This window comes from Pelodiscus sinensis, chromosome 3 (assembly GCF_052426305.1).
Source record: "Pelodiscus sinensis isolate ZL-2025 chromosome 3, ASM5242630v1, whole genome shotgun sequence".
Taxonomy (NCBI): Eukaryota; Metazoa; Chordata; order Testudines; family Trionychidae; genus Pelodiscus; species Pelodiscus sinensis.
In genome coordinates, this window is record NC_143054.1 from 58,838,612 (window position 1) to 58,847,683 (window position 9,072).

Genomic DNA, 9,072 nt, shown 5'->3' on the forward strand with positions numbered 1-9,072 from the left:
GCCCCCCCTCCTGCCCAGGCCAGGACTGGCTCTCGCTCCACCAGAGCCCAAGGCTGTGGTGGTGCCAGGATGCAGGAAGGTGGCAGACCCTTCCATGAGGGAGGCAGCGGCCTACTTGAGCCCCCTCTCCCCTCCAGGTTTTCAGCCTCCCTCCCCCCTCCAGATTTTCAGTCCCCTACCACCCCAGTTAAAGGACATTTCAGTTATGTAACAAAATCTTTATTTTTGAGTGACAGATGTATTTTGTTTATCAACAGTTGAACAGTAACAAGTGAAAGGTGGTTTATAAGATGTGTGCATAATTGGCTGGATAACCGTAGTCAGAGAGTTGTTGTTAACGGTGCTAAATCCTGCTAGAAAGGGATAACAAGTGGAGTTCCGCAAGGGTCTGTTTTGGGACCCGTACTGTTCAATATCTTCATCAATGACGTAGATATTGGGATAGAGAGTACACTTATTAAGTTTGCAGATGATACTAAACTGGGTGGGGTTGCAACTTCTTTGGAGGATAGGGACATCATTCAAAATGACCTTAGCAAGTTAGAGAAATGGTCAGAGGTAAACAGGATGAGGTTTAATAAAGAGAAATGCAAAGTGCTCCACTTAGGAAGGAACAATCAGTTCCATACATACAAGATGGGAAGCGACTGTCTAGGAAGGAGCATGGCGGAAAGGGATCTAGGGGTCATAGTGGACCACAAGTTGAATATGAGTCAACAGTGTGATGCTGTTTCAAAAAAAGCAAATATGATTCTAGGTTGTATCAACAGGTGTGTTGTAAGCAAAACTCGTGAAGTCATTCTGCCGCTCTACTCTGCACTAGTTAGGCCTCAGCTGGAGTACTGTGTCCAGTTCTGGGCGCCACATTTCAAGAAAGATGTGGAGAAATTGGAAAGGGTACAGAGAAGAGCGACAAGAATGATTAAAGGTTTAGAGAACATGACCTATGAAGCCAGGCTTCATGAACTGGGCTTGTTTAGTTTGGAAAAAAGAAGATTAAGGGGGGACATGATAGCGGTTTTCAAATATCTAAAAGGGTGTCACAAGGAGGAAGGAGAAAATTTGTTCCTCTTGGTTTCTGAGGACAGGACAAGGAGTAATGGGCTTAAAGTGCAGCAGGGGAGGTTTAGATTGGACATTAGGAAAAAATTCCTAACTGTCAGGGTGGTCAAATATTGGAATAAATTGCCAAGGGAGGTGGTGGAATCTCCCTCTCTGGAGATATTTAAGAACAGGTTAGATAGACATCTGTCAGGGATGGTGTAGACGGAGCTTGGTCCTGCCTTGAGGGCGGGGGGCTGGACTCGATGACCTCTTGAGGTCCCTTCCAGTCCTATGATTCTATGATTCTATACACAACACATTTTCTGTACTGCTAGTGTTTCTAATAAAACAGAAGTGTGTTTACAAAGAAAACCAGGTGTGTATGTGTTCTTTATGAGAAGAGAGTGAGGGTTGTGTAGGGAAAGGTAGGGGTCGGCCAGGCCAACCCCCCTTGGGGAGAGTCAGTGAGCTCCTTCAGAGAATCTCTCCCTCAGGGCCTCTTGGATTCAGACACCAGACTGGTGAGCCTGGCGGATGGCAGCTGATCAAATGGTCTCTCTTCGCCATCAGCACTTGTCCCCCACCCCGGCAGGAAGGCCTCCTCTTTCCTCTCTACCAGGTTATGGAGGGTGCAACATGCGGCCACCACCTCCGGGATGGGGCGTTCTCCCATCTCCAGGTGTGTGAGGAGGCAATGGAACCTCCCTTTCAGACGGCCGAATGCACATACCACCTGGATGCGAGCCTGGCCAAGATGTGAGTGGAAAAGCTCCTTGCTCACATCCAGGTGGCCGGTGTAGGGCTTCCTGAGCCACAGCATCAGGGGGTAGGCTGCGTTGGCCACTATGCACACCGGCACCTGCATGTCCCCGAGCGTGAGGTGCCACTAGGGGAAAAATGTTCCTGCCTGCAACCTGCTGTACAGGTAGGAGTTGCGGAATATGCGGGCATCATGTGCCTGCCTCCAACACCCAAGACAAATGTCCATAAAATGTCCCTGGTGGTTGACCAGGACCTGCAGCACCATGAAACAGTAGCACTTCCTGTTTATAAACTGGGCTACTCCATGGGGCGGTGCGCGGATTGGGGTGTGTGTCCCATCGAGGGTTCCTCCGCAGTTCGGGAAACCGAGGGCAGCAAACCCGGCAAGGATACTGTCCAGGTTCCTGAGACAGACAAACCTCTTCAGCAGTTCGACACTTATGGCTCTCACCACCTGCAGCAAGAGACAAATAGACAGATAGAAACCAGAGAGTTAGACAGGTTACCTTGGGAGCTTGGGAGTAGAACCCTCCCCCCAATCCACCCCTCTCCTTGTAAGGGCACCTCCCTCCCCCGCAGGGTTGGCCAAGGAGACGCCTCCAAGTGTCACTCCATCCCCCACACCCTCTTGCCCTTGCCTGGCAGTCCCCCTTTCTCTACCTCCGCACTCATCAGGGCCTGTCTCCTGAAAGTGACTTACATCCATCAAAATGGCCCCGACAGTAGACCTCCCCACTCCACACTGGTGTCCCACAGAGCGGTAGCTGTCGGGGGTGGCCAGCTTCCAAAGGGTGATTGCGACCCGCTTCTGCAGGGGGATGGCAGGCTGCAGGTGGGTGTCCTGGTGTTTCTGAGCAGGGGCGAGCCAGGCACACAGCTCCTGGAATGTGGCCTTCTGCATCTGGAAGTTGCGGAGCCACTGGTCATCATCCCAGAGCTGGTCCCAACGGTCCGAACTTGTCTCATGCCTCCAAATCCTCCTGTCCCCAAAAAGTTTGGGGGCAAGGACAGAGCTCCTGCATCCCGGACAAAGGTCTTGAAGGTCCACATGGGGCAGGAGAATCATGACAGAGTCATGAAGATGAAGCAGAAGCTGCAGTATGGCAGCGTGGGGCCATCGCCTGCCCAGGGACAGCTCAGGCTCCATGGCCAAAAACACAGTGAAAAACAGAAAAAAAAAACCCCAGAAAAGAAACTGCTGTGGTGCCCAAGAAAACAGGGCAACCAGAGCAAGCACTGCAGCAGCCTTGCTTCCCCTCTAGGAGGTAGGCAAACGAGAAGCAGGAGCAGAACAACAGCTTTCCAGGGGGATCCCTTTAAGCACGCGTCTCTGCAAAGGACATGCAGCAGCACCAGGAAGTAGAGCCTGCCCTCATGTCCTGCCAGAAGCAGTTCCGGGTGCCTTTTTTGTCGAAAGAGCGTCCAGCAAGCTAGATGCTCTTTTTCGAAAGAGGCTTGCAGTCTAGACGTTGCCCTAATGTCTACACCACAATCAGATGTGTGATTGCAACTTTGGTAATGCATATCACAGGCATTAATTTAGTAAACACACTTAAATTTGTAATGAAAACACAGTGGCACCAGTTTCATCAAGAGCTAATAATACAAGTACATACCTAGGATCTTAGACAATCTTATACAGCTTCTGTTGCCATGTCTTTACTGCTACCTCAATGCTACCCTTTAATTAATCTACCTAGTGTGGGTATATGCCTAGCTGAACTGCTGAACTCAACTGACCACCAACTGCAGTGTGCACATAATAAGCAGTAAGTTCACTTGCAGAATCAAATTTTAAATTAAATCATTCGGCATTTGAGGGAAGCTCCTTGACTAACCATTTGTTCTATACTAACACCCCCACCTCTTGGGTGTTCTAAATTACTGATACCTGAAAAATGGATACTTTGAAATATTGTCATGAAAATTTACCAGACCATGCACAAAATCATAGAATAGAATCATAGAATCATAGAATAATAGGACTGGAAGGGACCTCAAGAGGTCATCGAGTCCAGCCCCCCGCCCTCAAGGCAGGACCAAGCTCCGTCTATACCATCCCTGACAGATGTCTATCTAACCTGTTCTTAAATATCTCCAGAGAGGGAGATTCCACCACCTCCCTTGGCAATTTATTCCAATATTTGACCACCCTGACAGTTAGGAATTTTTTCCTAATGTCCAATCTAAACCTCCCCTGCTGCACTTTAAGCCCATTACTCCTTGTCCTGTCCTCAGAAACCAAGAGGAACAAATTTTCTCCTTCCTCCTTGTGACACCCTTTTAGATATTTGAAAACCGCTATCATGTCCCCCCTTAATCTTCTTTTTTCCAAACTAAACAAGCCCAGTTCATGAAGCCTGGCTTCATAGGTCATGTTCTCTAAACCTTTAATCATTCTTGTCGCTCTTCTCTGTACCCTTTCCAATTTCTCCACATCTTTCTTGAAATGTGGCGCCCAGAACTGGACACAGTACTCCAGCTGAGGCCTAACTAGTGCAGAGTAGAGCGGCAGAATGACTTCACGAGTTTTGCTTACAACACACCTGTTGATACAACCTAGAATCATATTTGCTTTTTTTGAAACAGCATCACACTGTTGACTCATATTCAACTTGTGGTCCACTATGACCCCTAGATCCCTTTCCGCCATGCTCCTTCCTAGACAGTCGCTTCCCATCTTGTATGTATGGAACTGATTGTTCCTTCCTAAGTGGAGCACTTTGCATTTCTCTTTATTAAACCTCATCCTGTTTACCTCTGACCATTTCTCTAACTTGCTAAGGTCATTTTGAATGATGTCCCTATCCTCCAAAGAAGTTGCAACCCCACCCAGTTTAGTATCATCTGCAAACTTAATAAGTGTACTCTCTATCCCAATATCTACGTCATTGATGAAGATATTGAACAGTATGGGTCTCAAAACAGATCCTTGAGGAACTCCACTTGTTATCCCTTTCCAGCAGGATTTAGAACCGTTAACAACAACTCTCTGACTACAGTTATCCAGCCAATTATGCACCCACCTTATCGTGGCCCTATCTAAGTTATATTTGCCTAGTTTATCAATAAGAATATCATGCGAGACCGTATCAAATGTCTTACTAAAGTCTAGGTATATGACATCCACGCTTCTCCCTTATCCACAAGGCTCGTTATCCTATCAAAGAAAGCAATCAGATTAGTTTGGCATGACTTGTTCTTCACAAACCCATGCTGGCTATTCCCTATCACTTTATTACCTTCCAAGTGTTTGCATGGACCTCTCCTTTATTATGACTGAAAATGAAAAGATAAATTATTTCACACTTTAACAATAAATATAATTAGTTTGCAGGGGTGTGAGAGCAAATAGTTGTGCAGATATGAAATAAAAACGGTTGGTGACAGAGCCAGAGAAAATATCAGTGCTTGATGTAAAAAATGTTGCTCCAAGAGTGCAAAACATAAGAAAGGGTCCTGTAAGTATAAAATCAGCCAATGGACCAAGTTAGCACAGTAACTTGCATAGCTTGACTGCTTGGGTGGCCATGTTCTGGGATTTATTCAGATAATCGCTAGACTTGTAGAAAGAGTAGAATCAATGTTTTAAATTTGTGCACAAGATGGCTGTGTCTAGACTACATTCCTCTCTCGAAAAAGGGATGTAAATTAGACACTACGAAATTGCAAATGAAGCGGGATTTAAATTTCCCATGCTTCATTTGCATAATGGCAGACACTTTTTTTTGACACGGGGCTTTTCGATAGAAAAACAGCAGTTTAGACAGGGATCGTTCGAAAATAAAATCCTTTTTCAAAAGATCCTGTAAACCTTATTTTTTGAGGAGTACTGGATCTTTCAAAAAAGGCTTTTATTTTCGAAAGATTCCCATCTAAACTGCTGTTTTTCTATCGAAAAACCCCATGTCAAAAAAAACTATGGCCGCCATTATGCAAATGAACCATGGGTAATTTAAATCCGAGCTTCATTTGCCATTTTGAAGTGTCTAATTTACATCCCTTTTTCGAGAAAAGGGATGTAGTCTAGACACACTCTACATGCTGATAGTAACATTAGACTCTCTAGATGGGGGTGCCAAACTTTCAATTTGCACACTGATTCTAGCTGTTGGATTTTTTTTTCTTTTTGGTCCCCAACATTTAGATAATTTTTTATTGTTAAAACACTCAAACACTATGATAGGTCTAAAGAAGCAGAGTATACATAATGAAAGCAATCTTTAATGTCTTTTGAGTTCTTTGTGAAGGTAACCCCGGAAATCTTGAAAGATCCTAAAATAAGGGAGGCTTTGTACTGCCACCAATACAGCTCAGTATGTTAACTGTATAATCTTTTAAATAGGTAATTTCATGGTATTTTAATCCACAGAAAAGCATGGTCAGATGAAGATTTCTTAAAAGTTAACAAGTTCAATGAAGTTGTTCATAACAGCCTACTCAGCTTTACCCTAAATTATAATCTTTTATAGGCATTTACCATATACATAATTAAGGATGATTTTTCTCATTATTTTAATGAAGGATTTACAGTAGAATCAACCATTAATGTTAAACAAGGTTACATTTGGCAAGTCCCCAGTGCATGTATGGGAGGAGAAGAAACGTATTGGAATAGAATTCAAACCACAAGCAGGGTAATTTGAAATAATACAGATATAAAGATTTTAGAATCTTTTCTTTTTTAGAACAGCTTATCACAAGCCTCTTTTTAGTACAATATGAATTGAAAATAATGTCAAACTCTTTCTGTTGCTTCATTATTAAAACAGTTTCAACCAAGATAAAATTTCTTGATATCAAATCAGACCTTTGATTATTTACCCTACTGTAATTCTTTTCTTATTTATGTCCCAAGTTGGCTGCTTACTGAGCTGAGAATAATTACATATGGTCTTGAATGAACTGATAAGTTATGAGTAAATAAGAATCCCAGCAGTTAATTTTTCCTTATAAAGCAGAAGTAAAATCATCAACAATTCCCACTTCAGATAAAAGAATCTAAAAGCCTATTTTTATTTATTTATTCTTTGCATGAGATTTAAAAAAAAGAATTACCCACTTCAGATACTGTGGCTTTTTAAAACTAGCAAACTGGATTTTGGATTAAATACAGTAATCTTTTTTACAGATATGTGATACTATTGAATTTGCAAACCTAATTACTTTGAAACAATAAAGAATCTTGAATCAGTTCATGACTGGTAGGGCCCCAAACTAGATCACGATCATTCATGAATGTCTTTTAAGTGAGAAATATTTTAAGGGTGAAGTTGAGGGGTAGGGAATAATTTCTTATGGGGAACTGTTATGTATTCCCCCGCGGGGCTCACGTCCAAACCCTGATTTATCCTTTTCTTACTTAGTAACAGCTACATAGTGTATTTAATTTTGTGGTTTACGGGCCACTCTGAGAGAAGATTCGCCCTTACAAGGCCAGTTTTAGGTCGCGGGCGGCCGGGGAAGGGGGTTCGGGCCCGCCTTCGCTCCGAACCCCGACCCAGGGCCCTAAGGCAAGGACCCAAGTCCATACCTAGCGGAGGGGGTTGTAACACCTAAACTCTCCCATTCTCGGGGTCCACGTCCCCGCCCTGGGACACTTCTTCCCCTGCGTCATGTCTACGACTACCCAGAGAACTCAAGTTAAGGCTCACCCAGGGTATCTCCGGTGTCCCTGCTTCTGCTCATGTCAACTACAGTCTCCAGCCGCCTGTGCCTTTCTCCCATGTCTTCCCCCCCTTTCCTGGCCCACAGAACTCCTTTTTAAATTCCCCTCACGGCTCTTTGTGATGACATCCCTAACGATGTCATCACCAGGCGCCCCCTCATGGCTCCTTGGGATGACGTCCTTGATGGCGTCCTCCCTCTGTGTCTCTACCTGGCTCTTGGGGATGACGTCCCCGCTGACGTCATCCCCGTGCGTCCCCGGGACCTGACGGGGTGCCTCTCCCACTCTGCTGCTCGCCTGGGATCCCACTGCTCCACGAACGGGGTTCCCCGCGGCTCTCCGTCCCTGCTCCGCAAACCCCCGCCTCCCTGCCTCAGTATTCGTGCGCGGGGTTTCAGTGCAGGGTGGTGACGCCCCGTCACAGGAACCATTCGAAGAATTTGGTTAATGGTCAACGGCCACCCTCTTCCATGATATTAATGGAAGAGGTGCAGGGGTCTGTCATGGAGGTTGGGTACAGAAGGGAGCTACATAAGGGACTGTGGTGTTAGAGGGGTGTGGGTAAAGGAGGGGATTGTGACATGGGCAGAAGACATTTAAAGAACGAGGTGCATAGTCTGGGAGGGGTATGGGTTAAGGAGAGGACTCTGATCTGAAGGAGGGATGCAAGAGGAATGCAGGGTCTGCGAGGGCACTGTGACCTGGGCAGGAGTGCAGGAAGGGGTGCAGTGATCTGGGTTGTGACCAGAAGTAGGGGATGGGTGAAAGGTCTGGAAGCGAGTTGTGACCTAGGGCAGGGGAGCAGGGGATTGGGATGCAGGGTCTGAGAGGGGATAGGAGTGCAGGAGGTGAGTAGAAGATTGGGAGGAAGGAAGGGCTGGGGTGTTAGAGGCAGGCTCTGGCTGGGAGGTGCTCACCTGGGTAGCTCCTGACCAGAAGCCCAGCAAGTTCCTCAGCCAGGGTCCTGTGCCAGCTGCAAGGGCCATGTGCGCTCTGAACACTGAGAGCCTGGAGGGGCAGGGCTACTTTGTACGCTACCTGTCTTGTCAGTTTCCAGCCAATGAGAGCTCCAAGATTGTGCCAAGGGTGGCGGCAATGAGCAAAGCCTCTCCCTCCCTCCCCTACACTCACAGCGTTCAGAGATCTGCTCTGATCAATGCGTGGAGGCAGGGCAGGCAGGGAGCCTGGCTGAGGCTTTCCTGTGGGCCAGATCCAGTGGCTTGGCAGGCCAGATATAGACCACAGGCAGTATTTTGTCCTTCCTTGATCTAGTCTCATCATAAGAACATAAGAGCTGCCCGAATGGGTCAGAACAGGGCCATTCTTGCCCAGCATTCTGTCTCAGACAGTGGTGTATACCCAAGCTTCAGGGAGAGCATATGGAACAGGGCAATCATGGAGTGATCTATCCCTTTCTCCCATTCCGGGCGTCTGGTACTGTATGGGAGCAAATTATAAAGTATTATTTTCATTTTGATAATAAGCGGTATTTCATTAGCCGCTGAAAGGGACAGAGATTGTTTACTAATCAAATAATTGGTGAAGTAGCATTTCCCCTTCACTGTTGCCAGGACATAAAATAGATTGGAGCATTAGCT